Genomic DNA, 16,661 nt, shown 5'->3' on the forward strand with positions numbered 1-16,661 from the left:
GGAGCTGGGGGTTACTTTTGGGTTCTAACATTTAACTGTCGTTCATTCTTTGGGGCACTGCTTTGTTTTCCTGGATGGTTGCGAAGATAATGCATTTCAGGATGGATATTGTATACATTTCTCTGACATTAAATTGGATTTTTCAAAGAGTTTCAAAGATTTCCTTCTCTTTAATTTTTCTTTATCTCTGCAATTGCCCTGACCATGTACACAATCCAGCCAGAGGCCTGCCTTTTTGGATCAGACCAGTCCCCATAACCAGGCGAATGTTTTGAAACCATGGCTGGCTAGGTAACAGCCAAATTTGATCAGAGTCACTTACTTGCCAAGCTGGACAAGGTCTTTAGACCTTAGAATGTCCAGCTGGATTTTCATAAAATCTGATAGCTTTTAGATGTGATTGTGTTGTTTATGAATCTGACATGTCATTAGATATCCAAACCAATAATCAATTACATTATTAGATTAGTAGATTTTTGATTACATTTCTGCCATTCTCATTGGGTATATTTAATATCAAAGAAATGTATACAATATACATTCTCAAATTCTTTTTCTTTGTAAACATCCACAAAAACAGAGCAGTGCCCCGAAGAACGAATGACAGTTAAGTGTTAAAACCCCAAAGCCCCTCCCCTCCCAGTTGCCCCTTCCCACTTATAAAGACCAGCAACAAATGATTCCTTTCCCCAACAGGGAAAAAAGCGTCGGCACCCCCCACTGAGCACTCAAGTAAAGTATCAATAAAGACACAGACTTGCAGTACCCCAAAGACTACTCGTTCACCCGATAATTCAACTTACCACAAGCTCTCTCTCTCCCTAATAAGGGAGAAAGATGTGTCCCTGTTTCATCATGAGAGGGGAGACATAACAAAACAACTTGCTGATTTATGGTGTTAAAGTCTGTTGTGTCGCTTTTTCCGAGCTCTGTGCCCAAAGAACTCAGTTCAAGCTATGTTTAAAAAAACAAGTTTACAAATGACAAATAATAAAATTCATAGTTTTGATCCACCCAAAACATTTACAGACTTGATCAATGTTCTCTCAAGTTCTTTTTGCGCGTTCTGTTGAGAAGCTTATTGTTGTTTTATTAAGTACTGTGTGTTGAATTTTAATATATTCCTGATGCACTATGGTAATCATGGCAAAAAGATTTCTTTTTTTATGGATACATTTACATCATTTAAGCAGAACTTCAAGTTTTGCAATACTAAGGATAATTTGAAAGGTTAAATGCAAACACAAATTTAAGAAGAAAGATGTTAAAATTTAATCTTTTTTAGGATGAAAATATGAGATAATATTAAAATGTAATGAGAATCATAATAATATTAGGAATCTTTCATATATCATGCTGGTATTTTACACCTGACATAACTGTCTAGGACTTTATTGGCAGGTTTCCAGTACCCTCTGCATGCAGGGAAGGATGACATATAAAAGGAAATGGCTGCTGTGGGAATTGGCTTCCTGCTACATTTTAAAGAGATAGGCAGCTACAAAGTGGGCTGCTTGCATAGCGCTGGAGGAGCAGACAGCGTTGGCCTGGCGTTGCAGCTTCCATCCACTGCATGCAGATTCTCTGCAATTATCACTTTATTTAAATGCAGCTGTGTCCAATGCAGATGATGCCAGAAAACTGGAATGAGTGCAAAATTAAGCTGAATCCTGTGTGAAGAAATCCCCACCCAATATTTCAGCTCGACATGTTCCATCTAGTCACTAAACTGGGAATGTTAGCCAATCTATTTTTGCAAGGAACTATTTGCAGTTACAGGAACACAACATGCAATTTAGCATGGTCATTTATCTAATTTAAGTTCTTCATTTCAGAAAGAAATTTCGATTTCCTGGTTCAAACTTTGGGTCTTTTTACGCTTGGTTATTTAGCTTTTTCTGTCCCAGAAGATGGCGCTAGCAAACAACACAACCAAGGGCAACGTCCTCCAGATGGTTCACAAGATTACACTTTTGCTTCTTTACATTTTCTTTTTCTTTCAAATGTGGTTCTGCTACTGTTGGAATCTGTGATCCACATTTTGATGGTGTGTTATCAGGCTGATAACAGAGCAACCTGGTGCCTTGCTGTCTCTGAGGGGTGTACTGTGAGGCTTTGAGTGAAATGTACAGTCTTTAGGCCAAGAAGCCTGGAGACGGGGTGTGACCCTACTTACAACTCAATTTCTCACCGATCTTGCTGACTAAAGTGTCAAAGAAGATTGAAATCATCGAGGCAAATATGAAAGGCGAGCCAGTATTCAGTGCTGTCTACCAGCCTTTTACTCGCTGCTATCGGTGGAAGGTATCTATGCTTGACGGTCTCTCTCTCTCTCTCTCTCTCTCTCTCTCAATGCTGTTGGAGGATGGTGTTGGAGTCCAGGACTTTGGGTAAAGTTGATGCAGTTTGTGGATTTGACTCCGTAGTTCATGTTATGAAGTGTTTCTGGGTTCTGGTCGCTCCTTTTTCTGTTGCGATTTTAAATCAGGGAGGCCTGCAGATAACAAATGCTGAGCTGAACTGACCATTGGCTTTAAGGCATCAAACTCCACAGGTTAAAAGGGATGAATGTTTATCAGAAACACTTTGAAGAAAAGAGGAAATGCCAAAAAAGTTTACATCAAAATATTTTGCATTTTATCATGATAATGCTCTCAAAAATGCTCTTTTTGATGCATGGGGAAAGATTGAAACTGACAAGTCTTTTTTCAACTTCTCAAATGTTACAGCACACAAGAAAAATCATAGTCAGTGATTCACATAGTATAGATAAAAATATTGACCCATGGTTTTGAGCTTTCCTTTTGTTCTACTGAATAAAGACCAGAGGATCCCATCCCAGCCCCTGGCACACAAAACAGATAGTGGAAATCTTTGTGAGTTAGACAGCCTAATCTATTGTCTGCTCATGTAGCCCCAGTATTCATGTCTTGGCCAATATTGTACCAGATTTTGAAGAGAAGGAAATGACTATAATAAGAATAGCATATGAATAAACAGGTTACAAACAGTAGACCACTTGGCCCTCAAACTGGTTCTGCCATTTATGAAGAACACTACTTATCTGTTCATAACCTCAGCTCCTTAATCCCATCTACCAGCCCCTTGCTTTGGACCAATCCAGTTATATCTGCCTGAGAAACATTCAGAAGTCTGCTTCTGCTACCCTTTGGAAAAGTGTTCTAAAACATATGATATTGAGAGAATCTGTGTCTTAAACCAGAGATGCCTAATTCTATGTTCTCTCACAAGAGGAAGCATCCTCTTCCTTTCTTTCCTTTCAGGAAAACTTGTTTCAATCACACCTCACACTTCTAAACTTCGGTGGATACAAGCCAAGACCATCTAGTCCTCAACGGTTTAAATCCTTCCGCATTACCATTCTTCCTCTAATAAAATCGATATTGTATGCAGTAGTTTGGATGTGTTTTCACATTTGCTCTAAGTAAACAAAGTATAGCCTCCCTACTTTTATATTCCATTTTACAAGCAATAAAAATATGATTCTATTATCTTTCAGAATCAGAATCAGAATCAGGTTTATTATCACCGGCATGTGAAGTGAAATTTGTTAACTTGGTACTGTAGCAGCAATACATAAACTCGCAGAGAAAAAATATAATAAATTAAGTAAAACATAATAATAATAAATAAACAAGTAAATCAATTACATATATTGAATAGATTTTTAAAAATGTGCAAAAACAGAAATACTGTGTATTAAAAAAAAGTGAGATAGTGTCCAAAGCTTCAATGTCCATTTAGGAATCGGATGGCAGAGGGGAAGAAGCTGTTCCTGAATCACTGCGTGTGTGCCTTCAGGCTTCTGTACCTCCTCCCTGATGGTGACAGTGAGAAAAGGACATGCCCTGGATGCTGGAGGTCCTTAATAATGGAGGCTGCATTTCTGAGACACCGCTCCCTGAAGGTGTCCTGGGTACTTTGTAGGCTGGTTCCCAAGATAGAGCTGACTAGATTTGCAACCTTCTGCAGCTTCTTTAGGTCCTGTGCAGTAGCCCCTCCATACCAGACAGTGCTGCAGCCTGTCAGAATGCTCTCCACGTTACAACTATAGAAGTTTTTGAGTGTATTTGTTGACATGCCAAATCTCTTCAAACTCCTAGTAAAGTATAGCCGCTGTCTTGCCTTCTTTATAACTACATCAGTATGTTGGGACTAGGTTAAATCCTCAGAAATCTTGACACCCAGGAACTTGAAGCTGCTCACTCTCTCCACTTCTGATCCCTCTATGAGGATTGGTATGTGTTCCTTAATCTTACCCCTTCCTGAAGTCCACAATCAGCTCTTTCGTCTTACTGATGTTGAGTGCCAGGTTGTTGCTGTGGCAACATTCCACTAGTTGGCATATCTCACTCCTGTATGCCCTCTTGTCACTAACCGAGATTCTACCAACAATGGTTGTATCATCAGCAAATTTATAGATGGTTTTTGAATAATGCCTAGCCACACAGTCATATATATATATATAGGGAGTAGAGCAGTGGGCTAAGCACACACCCCTGAGGTGCTCCAATGTTGATTGTCAGTGAGGAGGATATGTTATCACCAATCCACAAAGACTGTGGTCTTCAGGTTAGGAAGTCGAGGATCCCATTGCAGAAAGAGGCACAGAGGCCCAGGTTCTCCAGCTTCTCAATCAGGATTATGGGAATGATGGCATTAAATGCTAAGCTATAGTTGATGGACAGCATCCTGACATAGGTGTTTGTGTTGTCTAGGTGGTCTAAAAACGTGTGGAAAGCTATTGAGATTGTGTCTGCCGTTGACCTATTGTGGCGATAGGCAAATTGCAATGGGTCCACGTTGTTACTGAGGCAGGAGTTCAGTCTAGTCATGACCAACCTCTCAAAGTATTTCATCACTGTCAATGTGAATGCTACTGGGCGATAGTCATTAAGGTAGGCCACATTCTTCTTCTTAGGCATTGGTATAATTGTTGCCTTTTTGAAGCAAGTGCAAACTTAATGCCCGTAGCAGTGAGAGGTTGAAAACGTTTCTGAATACTCCCGCTAGTTGGTTGGCACAGATTTTCAGAGCATTACCAGGTACTTCATCATGACCTTCTGCCTTGCAAGGGTACACTCTCTTTAAAGACAGCCTAACATCAGCCTCTGAGACAGAGATCACAGGGTCATCAGGTGCAATAGGGATCTTCACAGCTGTAGTGTGTTCTCCCTTTCAAAGTGAGCATAGAAGATGTTGAGTTCGTCTGGTAGTGAAGCATTGCTGCCATTCATGCTATTGGGTTTCACTTTGGAGGAAGTTAAGTCTTGCAGACCCTGCCAGAGTTGCCTTGCATCTAATATCACCTCCAGCCTCGTTCAAAATTGTCTCTTTGCCCTTGAAATAGCCCTCTGCAAATCATACTTGGTTTTCTGGTACAGGCCGGGGCTGCCAGACTTGAATGCCACAGATCTAGCCTTCAGCAGATGACGCACCTCCCGGTTCATCCACGGCTTCTGGTTTGGGAATGTACAGTAAGTTTTTGTGGGCACACACTCATTCACACAGGTTTTAATGAAGTCGTTAACAACTGCAGCATACTCACCCAATTTCAAAGATGAGTCCCTGAATACAGTCCTGTAGGCGCTCCAGTGCTTCCCTTGTCCAAACCTTCTTGGTCCTCACTACTGGTGCTGCAGTCTTCAGTCTCTGCCTATACTCAGGGAGTAGAAGTACAGCCAGGTGATCAGACTTCCTGAAGTGAGGGGGTGGAATAGCATGGCAGGCATTCTTGGTGGTGGTGTAGCAATGGTCCAGTGTGTCGTTTCCTCTGATATTGCAAGTGATCTGTTAATGGTAGTTGTTCAGTGATTTTTTTCAGACTGGCCTAATATACTTGTCCTACTTGCACACTAGTCTTTTGTAAACGATATACTCAGAACTCTCACCATTTAGATAAGATGCCTTTTGTTATTTTTCTTGCTAACATAGAAGAGTTCACATTTTCCCCAAAAGTTCACCATTTGACAGATTCTTACCCACTTACTTAAATGGTCGACATTCTGTTGTAGACTCCTTATTGTCCTCTGCTTTCCTACTGTCTGTATCACCAGCAAAATTAACAACTCATCTTTTACTGTCATCCAAATAATTTATATACATTATAAAAAAGTCAAGACTCTAGCGATGTTGTCTCTGCATACTTAGTCTTGTCAACCAGCAGACCATTCCTGTTTCCTGTTAGCTAAGTAACTTATGTATACACATGAGTCAGATTCTAAGCTATGAAAATTTATTTCCTTCTGCAATTTCCCCTCTTACCCTTCTCTCTTCGTCTGCCCATTACCTCCCTCTCTGGTGCTGCTTCTCCTTCGGCCTCCTCTCCAATCAGATTTCTTCTTCTTCAGCTCTTTACCTTTTCCACCAATCATTTCCTGTTCCCCCATCCACCCACCTTCCCCCTCATCTGGTTTCACCTATCGGCTGCCAGCTTGTACACTTTCCTAAAGAGATAGCTGAAAATATTCTAGAGACATTACTAATGATCTTTTAAGAATCAATTGATTCTAGAATAGTTCCAGAAGACTGGAAAATGCCACGCCATCTTTAGGAAGAGAGTGAGGCAGAAAGAAGGAAATTACAAGCCAGTTAGCCTGACTTTAGTGGTTGTGAAGATATAGGAGTCCGCTATTTTGGGGTACTTGGAGGCACATGATAAAGTAGGCCAAATTCATCATTTCCTTAAGGGAAAATCTTGCCCGACAAATCTTATGGAATTCATTGAGGAAATAACAGGCAGGATAGACAAGGAGAGTCAATGGTTGCTGTTTACTTGGAGTTTCTGAAGGTCTTTGACAAGGTGCTGCTCATGAGGCCGCTTAACAAGATAAGAACGCATGGTATTACAGGAAAGGTACTCACATGGATAGAAGATTGACTGACTGGCAGAGTGGGAGTAAATGGGATCTATTCTGGGAGGCTGCTATTCTGGGTGGTGTGCTCTAGGGATTGGTATTGGGACTGCTTCTTTTCACTTTAAATGTCAGTGATTTGATTGACAGAATTAGTGGATTTGTGGCCAAGTTTGCAGGCAATACAAAGATACTGCTGAGGAAGCAGAGAGGCTGTAGGACTTAGAGAGTTAGGGGGAATGGGCAAAGAAGTGGTAGATGGAATACAGTGTCAGAAAGAGTATGTTCATGCACTTTGGTAGAAGGAATAAAGGGGTGGACTATTTTCTAAGTGGGGAGAAAGTTCAAAAATCAGGGGTTCAAAGAGTCTTCAGAGTGTTCATGCAGAATTCTGCAAAGATTAACTTGCAGGTTGAATCTATGATAAGGAAGGAAGATGCAATATCAACAATCATGTCAAGAGGGCTCGAGTATAAGAGCCAGGATGTGATGCTGAGTATTTGTGAGGCATTGGTCAGTCTGCCGTTGGAGTATTGTGAGCAGTTTTGGGCCCCTTATCTAAGAATCGATGTCCTGGAATTGGAGAGGGTCCAGAGGAGGTTCTCGAGAGTTATTCTGGGAATGAACAGACTAGCATGAGCAGTGTTTGATGACTCTGGGCCTGTACTCGTTGGAGTTTAGAGGAATGAGCTGTGGTCTCATTGAAAATTATTGAATATAGAAAGGCCTAGATAAAGAGGATGTGGAGAGGAGAGGTGACTCTAGAACCGGGGAATATTGCTTCAGAATAAAGAGATGACTATTTAGAATGCAGGTGAGGTGGAAGTTCTTTAGCCAGGGTGGTGAATCTGTGGAATTCCTTGTCATGAGTGTCTGTGGAGGCGACGTCATTGGGTATACTTAAAGCTGATGTGACACCTGTGTAGAACCAGTCTTATTGTGTGTCGCATTCTTTAGAGAAAATCAAATTACACTAGGTGCTAATAGGCCATCAGTAGAATCCAGGTATCAAAGGAGGCAGTGAGTAGAAACCATACACTTCTGGAAATAAGTGTTTTGTTTATAAGAATAAACAATATGTACAAAATATTTATGAGCAAGAACAATTAAAAATTCAAACATTCTGTTTAGGTTCCAAATCTTAGACACAGGTTTCCCCCGCCATCCGAAGGTAGAGCGTTCCTATGAAACGGTTTGTAAGCCGAAATGTCGTAAAGTGAAGAAACAATTACCATTTATTTATATGGGAAAAATTTGTGAGCGTTCGCAGACCCAAAAATAACCAACCAAATCATGCCAAATAACATATAAAACCTAAAATAACAGTAACATATAGTAAAAGCAGGAATTGTATGACAAATACACAGCCTATATAATGTAGAAATGCTTCTCTACAACGATTGCCTGCACAGATCTCCGTAGTGAAAATCTCACACAAGCGCTCTCGGCAGAAAATCTCATGCAAGCGCTGTTGGCATAAACGTGCTCTCCAGTAACCTTTAAACTATGAAGCTGCTAAATCTACCAAATAACACGTAAAATTACACAGCCTATATAAAGTAGAAATAATGTATGTACAGCGTAGTATCACTTACGGGAATCGGGAAGACAGCGTCGAGCACACTGATGATGGTGTGTTAGACTGAGTCGTTGCAGGCTGGGTGGTGCAGTGGCCCCCACCCTCCGGGCTGCCGACCCGAAACATTGCCGCGAAGAATTCAGCAGTAGCCGGGAGGCACCCAGCACATCTTTAAGAAAAACCCGAAATAAACATGCTAATTAATTAGATGCTGCCCAGCGCGTAAATGTTGGCGCAGATCAGAGGCGATTGCCGATTGCATCGCCTCTTATCTGGGCCGACAATTACGTGCTAGGCGGCACCTAATTAATTAGCGTGTTTATTTCGGCTTTTTTCTTAAAGATGTGCTGTGTGCCTCCCGGCTACCGCTGCGTTCTTCGCGAATCAGTACAGTATCTGTCTGGGGCCCGGGTGTTGGATTGGTGGGACACGGGGGTGTCATCTCATCGTTGATCAGGGCAGGCAGCTCATCTTCTCCTATAACTGCCTGCCTCGATGTCGAAGGTCAAGGATCGTCGTCTGCTGTGGCTGATGTGGAAAGCTTGCTTGACTGCTGAGCCTCGCACATTTTTCTATCACACAGTTGTTTGTAAGGACTCAAACCACCCTGCAAATATCCCCTAAACCTACGTACCTTTTCAAAATTAAAGTCGTACTTTATCATTGCAGCGAAAATCTCACGCAGTTGCTTCACTTTCTGCATTTGGTTGCATTCGGTTTCGATTGTTATCCTTTCCTCTGCCAATTGCATCAGCTCTTCATCTGTCAGTTCTTGGCCATGGGATGCCAAAACCTCTTCAACATCATCTTCGTCAATTTCCACAAGCCAAACTCACTTTGTCCTTGCTTCATTCACTACGATCGAAATGCTTAATTATGTCTAGTTTTACGCTAAGTGTAGCACCCTTACTCTTTCAGGCTTTTCCAACACCTTAGAACTCATCTTGCTAACGGCTGCTCAATGCAACGTGTTTAAGCAATGCCGTTCCGAATCCGGGGCAGAGCAGCTGCTCGGGGCGCGCGCTGCCTTTTATTGCGCGCTGATTTTATCGCACGCTGGTTTTTTATCGCGCGCTGCCTTTCTTCGTAGCAGTGAAAACACCTTCTGAAAGCGAAAACAGGGTACTAGTGTAGATCTTTCATAACGGTGAGGTTTCGTAAAGCGAACGTTCGAAAAGTGGGGGACACCTGTATCAACAAAAGCCAAATTCCTGTTTAGTTAGAATCAGTGATATTCATTAGAATATTCTTTGTTACTCCAATTCCTCTAACTAATTAGATCTAATGTTATTCCTTATTTAAAAGTTGACAGACTAAACTTCCCTTTTTACTTACCCCTAGTTAGTTAGAAAACCAAATATAATTCCTATTCTCAAGCATTAGAGTTAACTTCAGTGTCAGTTCCAGGCAGTATATCTACAAGTTTAAATTCAAATTCATATATTATATATACACAGTTTAACTTCTTTCACGACAATTCTCCAACATCACAACTCTTAAACAAAGCAAATTTCATTCAGTAACTTATCAAAGTCTGTGCAAAAATAATCAGTTCTCACAGAAAATTGAATTTGGATTCTTCGTATGAAAATAAACGTATACATCCAACCATATTAAATCCTCTGCGTCATTACACATTTCGTTCCCGCACTGGTTCTTTATCTGGGTGGCTCGCCATCTTGGTTCATTGGATGAAATAGTTGATCATCCACAGGAAATCAATTCACAAACTTGAACTTAACCACCAAATGCCTTGATATGATTTTGCAGAAATAATTCTCGACTACGTGGTAGCGTTTTTGGACATCGGTCTCTGCCGATGTTGTCTCATTATAGCTGCTGCGTGTTATAGCTGTAGCTTCATTAAATCTTTTATTGCTGTTGTCTCTCCTCCAGGGGTTTCACCCTGAGGTTTTCAAATTAGTAGAGTAAAGATACTCACTACTAATTCCACTCTTAGTGGTTAATGTTTCAGCTTCTAATTGTTGCTGCGTTTCTCTCCTTGTCCGTCCCGAGTCCAGCCCACCCTTCCCTCTCATAGTGTTTTTTCCAAATTCTTTTTTTTTGGTAAACCTCGTTTTCATCCCTCCACAGGTAGAACTTTCTAACATCACATTTTGGGTTTAATTAACCTGGGTTACACTGAGGTTAATAGGTGCTTGATCAGTCAGGGCGTCAAAATTACTGGGAGAAGGCGAGGGTCTGGGCTCGAGAAGGATAATAGATTAACCATGGTGGAATGGCAGAGCAGGCCTGATGTATTGAATGGCCTAAATCTGCTCCTATGTCTAATGGTCTTATGTTTTCCTCCCCTATCTTCTTATCCTGACTTCTTCCCTTTTCTTTCCAGTGCTGGTGAAGTGCCTCAGCTAGAAAAGCCAGTTGTTGATTCATCTCCACAGATGCTGCCTGACCCACTGAGTTCCTCCAGCATTTTCTGTGTGTTGCTCTTTCACGTGTCACTAAGTATCACACATCTACTAATTCCCCTTTATCCAACGCACAGTTCTTCAAAAAATTTTATGAAATATTACTGCTTAAGACTATATCAACTTTCTTTGATTACCTAGAATTTTACTATGTTTGGTGCAATAATGACTATAAATGGCTTCGAACAGTTCCCCAGTCAATAGTGGTGTATTATTAATCTATCATTGTAGATCCCCTTATTTTCTGTTCACTTCTCTGTATAAAGGGGTTACATTTGCTAGACTGGTTGAATGCATTCTCTAGCTCCCAGTGCACTGCAAACTTGATGTGCTACAATCGGCGTGAGAGATTATTTGTTGGTGCTGCAGCCAATGCAGAGTACCCCTGTGGCCGTTCCCTTCAATAATAAGTACACTGCTTTGGATACTGTCGTACGGGGAAATGACTTACCAGGGAGAAGCTGCAGCAACCAGGTCTCTGGCACTGAGTCTGTCTCTGTGGCTCAAATGGGAAGGTGGCGAGAAGGGGAGTGCAGTAGTGTCAGTGGATTCCATAGCTAGAGCAGCAGAAAACTGATCCTGTGGACATGAGATAGACAGTTGGATGGTAAGTTGACTCCCAGGTGCTAGGGATGTTTCGGATTGGATCCACTTCATTCTAATGGGGGATGGTGAACAGGCAGAAATCGTTCTACATATTGGTACCAATGACATAGGTAGGAAAAGAGAAGTGGTCCTGAAGAGAGAATTTAAGAAGTTAGGCATGAAGCTGAAAAGCAGGACCTGCAGAGTAGTAACCTCTGGATTGCTGACTGTGCCTTGAGCCAGTGATGGTAAGAATAGGATGATTTGTTAGATAAATTTGTGGATGAAGAATTAGTGCAGGGGGAAGGGTTTCAGATTTCTCAATCATTGAGATCTCTTCTGGGGAAGGTATGAACTGTACAGAAATGATGGGTACACCTGAAACCTAGGGGGACCAAAATCCTTGTGGACAGGTTTATTAGAGCTGTGTGGGAGGGTTTAAACTAATTTGTTGGGGTGGGGGGGTGGGAGCCAGAATGATAGTGCTGAGGATGGGGCAATCGGTGTATGACTAGATGCAGTGTGCAGTGAAACTGTGAGAAAGGACTGAAGGTGCTGTATATGAATGGATGCAGTACATGGAATAAGGTAAATGTCATCTATCTCAGTTAGAGATTGACAGGTATGATGTTGTGGGCATCTCTGTGTCGTGGCTGAAGGAAGGTCTCATTTGGGAGCTTAATATCCAAGTATACTCATTGTATCAAAATGACAGGCAGGTAGGAAGAGAAGGAGGGGTGGCCCTTTTTGGGGAAAAAATGAAATCAAATCCTTAGAAAGGGGTGACATAGGATTGGAAGATATAGAGTCCTTGTGGGTAGAGATAAGAAACTGCAAGGGTAAAAATAACCTGATGAGATTTACACACAGGCCTCCTAGCAGTAGCCAAGATGTGGGCTATAAATTAGGACAGGAGATAGAAAAAGCATGTAAAAAGCGCGACGTTATGATAATCGTGGGGAATTTCAATATGCAAACAGAATGGAAACATCTGGGTGGTGTTGGATCTCAAAAGAGGGAATATATAGAATACCTATGAGATGACTTTCTGGAGCATCTTGTGGTTGATCCCACTAGGGAAAAGGCAATTTTAGAGTGGGTGTTATGAAATGACACAGATTTGATAGGGAGCTTAAAGCAAAGGAACCCTTAGAAGACAGTAATTATTAAAATGATGAAATTCACCATATAAGTTTGTGATGGAGAAGTTAAAATTGGATGTATCAGTGTTATAGTGGAGGAAATGGAATTAACAGAGGCATGAGTGAGGAGCTGGCTGAAGTTTATAGGAAGGGAACACTACTAGAGATGATGGCAGAACAGCAATGCTTGTTGTTTCTAGGAGAAATTTGGAAGGCGCAGAAAAAATACATCCCAAAGATGAAGAAGTATTCTAAAGGGAGGATGAGGCACTGTGAGTGATGAGGGAAGTCAAGACAGCATAAAAGCAAAAGAGAGGCCATATAATTGCAAAAAATTCGTGGGAAGGTAGAAGATTGAGAAACTTTTAAAAACCAGCAGAAGGCAACTAAAAAGCAATAAGATATAGAAGATGAAATATGAAGGTAAACTAGCCAATAATATAAAAGAGGATGAAATAAGTTTTTCAGGTATATAGAGAGTAAAAGAGAGGCAAAGGTAGATACAGGACCATTGGAAAATTACACTGGAGGGGGAATAACGGGGGGAGAAAGAAATGGTGGACAAACTTAAAATGTGCTTTTCATCAGTATTCACTGTGGAAACACCAGCAGTGTGCTGGAAATTTGATATACCAGAAATGTCAGGGGACAGAAGTGAGTGAAGTTGCCATCACTAGGGAGAAGGTGCTTGAGAAGTTAAAAGTCTTCACTGTGGAAGATGCAGCAGGATATCAGAAGTGCAAGAGTGATGAAGTGTAGAAGTGAGGGTCATTGCTATTACTAAGGAGAAGCTGAAAGATCCAAACGTAGATACATCTGGACCAGATGGTCTAAGCTCCAGGGTTCCAAAAGAGGTAGCTGAAGAGATTATGAAGGTATTAGTAATGACCTTTCAAGAATCACTAGATTCTGGAATGGTTCCAGAGGACTGGAAAGTTGCAAATCTCACTCCATTCTTTAAGAAGAGAAGGATGCAGAAGAAAGGAAATTATAGGCCAGTTATCCTGACTTCAGTAGCTGGAAAGACTGGAATTAGGGTAATTAGGGTAATTAGGTTTTAGGGTAATTAGAGGCATATGATAAAATAGGCCAAAGTCAGCGTGGCTTTCTTAAGGGGAAAACTTGACAAGTCTGTTGAAATTGGCCTTTTCTCCTTGGAGCAATGGAGGATGAGAGGTGACCTGATAGAGGTGTATAAGACGATGAGAGGCATTGATTGTGTGGATAGTCAGAGGCTTTTTCCCAGGGCTGAAATGGCTAACACGAGAGAGCACAGTTTTAGGTGCTTGGAAGTAAGTACAGAGGAGATGTCAAAGGTAAGTTTTTTAGTCATAGTCATAGTCATAGTCATAGTCATACTTTATTGATCCCGGGGGAAATTGGTTTTCGTTACAGTTGCACCATAAATAATAAATAGTAATAGAACCATAAATAGTTAAAGAGTAATATGTAAATTAAGCCAGTAAATTATGAAATACATCCAGGACCAGCTTATCAGCTCAGGGTGTCTGACCCTCCAAGGGAGGAGTTGTAAAGTTTGATGGCCACAGGCAGGAATGACTTCCTATGACGCTCTGTGCTGCATCTCGGAGGAATGAGTCTCTGGCTGAATGTACTCCTGTGCCCACCCAGTACATTATGTAGTGGATGGGGGACATTGACCAAGATGGCATGCAACTTAGACAGCATCCTCTTTTCAGACACCACCGTGAGAGAGTCCAGTTCCATCCCTACAACATCACTGGCCTTACGAATGAGTGTGTTGATTCTGTTGGTGTCTGCTACCCTCAGCCCGCTGCCCCAGCACACAACAGCAAACATAATAGCACTGGCCACCACAGACTCGTAGAACATCCTCAGCATCGGCAGATGTTAAAGGACCTCAGTCTCCTCAAGAAATAGAGACGGCTCTGACCCTTCTTGTAGACAGCCTCAGTGTTCTTAGACCAGTCCAGTTTATTGTCAGTTTGTATCCCCAGGTATTTGTAATCCTCCACCATGTCCACACTGATCCCCTGGATGGAAACAGGGGTCACCAGTACCCTAGCTCTCCTCAGGTCTACCACCAGCTCCTTAGTCTTTTTCACATTAAGCTGCAGATAATTCTGCTCACACCATGTGACAAAGTTTCCTACCGTAGCCCAACCTCATCTCCCTTGCTGATGCATCCAACTATGGCAGAGTCATCCGAAAACTTCTGAAGATGACAAGACTCTGTGCAGTAGTTGAAGTCTGAGGTGTAAATGGTGAAGAGAAAGGGAGACAAGACAGTCCCCTGTGGAGCCCCAGTGCTGCTGATCACTCTGTCGGACACACAGTGTTGCAAGCACGCGTACTGTGGTCTGCCAGTCAGGTAATCAAGAATCCATGACACCAGGGAAGCATCCACCTGCATCGCTGTCAGCTTCTTTCTGCGCAGAGAGTAGTGAGTGCATGGAATGGGTGCTGTTGACGGTGGTGAAGGTTGATACAATAGGTTCTTTTAAGAGACTCTTGGATAGGTATATGGAGCTTAGTAAAATAGAGGGCTATGGGTAACCCTAGGTAATTTCTAAAGTAAGTACATGTTGGGCACAGCATTGTGGGCCGATGGGCCTGTATTGTGCTGTAGGTTTTCTGTTTTCTATGTTCTATGAAATTCTTTGAGGAAATAACAAAGAGGACAGACAAAGGAGAGTCAGTGGATGTTGTTATTTGGATTTTAAGAAGTTCTTCGACAAGGTGCTGCACTTGTAACAAGATAAGAATTTTGGTATTTCAGGAAAGATACTAGCATGGATGGAAGATTGGCTGACGGGCAGGAAGCAAGAAGTGGGAATAAAGGGGGAGTTTATGGTTTGTTGCTGGTGTCTAATGGTGCCACAGGGGTCAGTGCTGGGTCTGCTTCTTTTCCAATTGATGTTAATGATTGCAATGTTGGAATTGATGGCTTTGTGGCCAAGTTTGTGGGTGATATGAAGGTAGATGGAGGGGCAGTAGTGTTAGGGAAGCAGGGTGTCTGCAGAAGTACTTTGACAGATTGGGGGAATAGGTAATGGCTTGAACCTGTGAGTTACATTTTGATGGAGTGAGTGATCTGGTGTTTTGCTGTCACCGAGCGAGTCCAGTGAGGTTTAGAGCAGATCATGCACCTGCAGGCCTGGAAACCTGAAGTCGTGGCACATGCCCATGATTGACTCCATTAATTCTCTCCAAATGAGGCATCGATCAAGGTTGAAGTCGATGAGGACGAGATTGGAGGACAAGTGCGTGTTTGGCTCCATCTGCCTGCACTTGTCCGGCCTTCCTCTCCCTCGTGCTAGCTGCTGTCAGAGGAAAGTGCAGGAGCCTTGTGTTCCACGGTGCAAGGATTGATAGGTAATGCTGTGGACTTGTTTGGGGGACCTTGAAGTTCATGGTACATGTCTTTCTGAATTCTGATTACTCTTTTTTTTTCCCGTTTTTGATCGGGGCGATTGATACGGACTGGGGCAGCAGCCTGCAGTTGGCTAGTGGTGTGCTGCTGAACTGAACTAAACTGTATATTATTGGACTCTTGGTTTGATGGTTGATATTCTATGTCCTGTTTGCTTTATGTCATTTGGGCAATTTGTTCTTTTTCCATATGTTGGGTGTTTGATATTATCTTGAAAAAGTTCCATGCTTTTTCTTAGTTTTGTAGCTGCCTGCGGGAGGCTGAATTTCGTATTATATTCTGTATACATACTTTGATAATAATTGTACTTTGAAGTTTTGAATCTTCTGAAGTGGCAGATGAAATATAGTGTAGGGAAGTATGGTCATGCACTTTGGCAGATGGAATAAAGGTCTGGACTATTTTTTAAATGGAGAGAAAATTTAAAAACTCAGAGGTGCAAAGGGACTTGGGAGTCCTTGTGCAGGATTAATAAAGATTAACTTGTAGGTTGAGTCAGTGGTAAGGACAGAAAATGCATTGTGAGCATTGAAGTATTGTGAGCAGTTTTGTTCCCGCTTATCTAAGTATAGATGTTTTGGCATTGGAGTAGGAACAGAATAAGCCACAAGGATGATCCCAGGAATGAAAGGGTTA

The sequence above is a fragment of the Mobula birostris genome, chromosome 11, assembly GCF_030028105.1.
Source record: "Mobula birostris isolate sMobBir1 chromosome 11, sMobBir1.hap1, whole genome shotgun sequence".
Classification (NCBI taxonomy): domain Eukaryota; kingdom Metazoa; phylum Chordata; class Chondrichthyes; order Myliobatiformes; family Myliobatidae; genus Mobula; species Mobula birostris.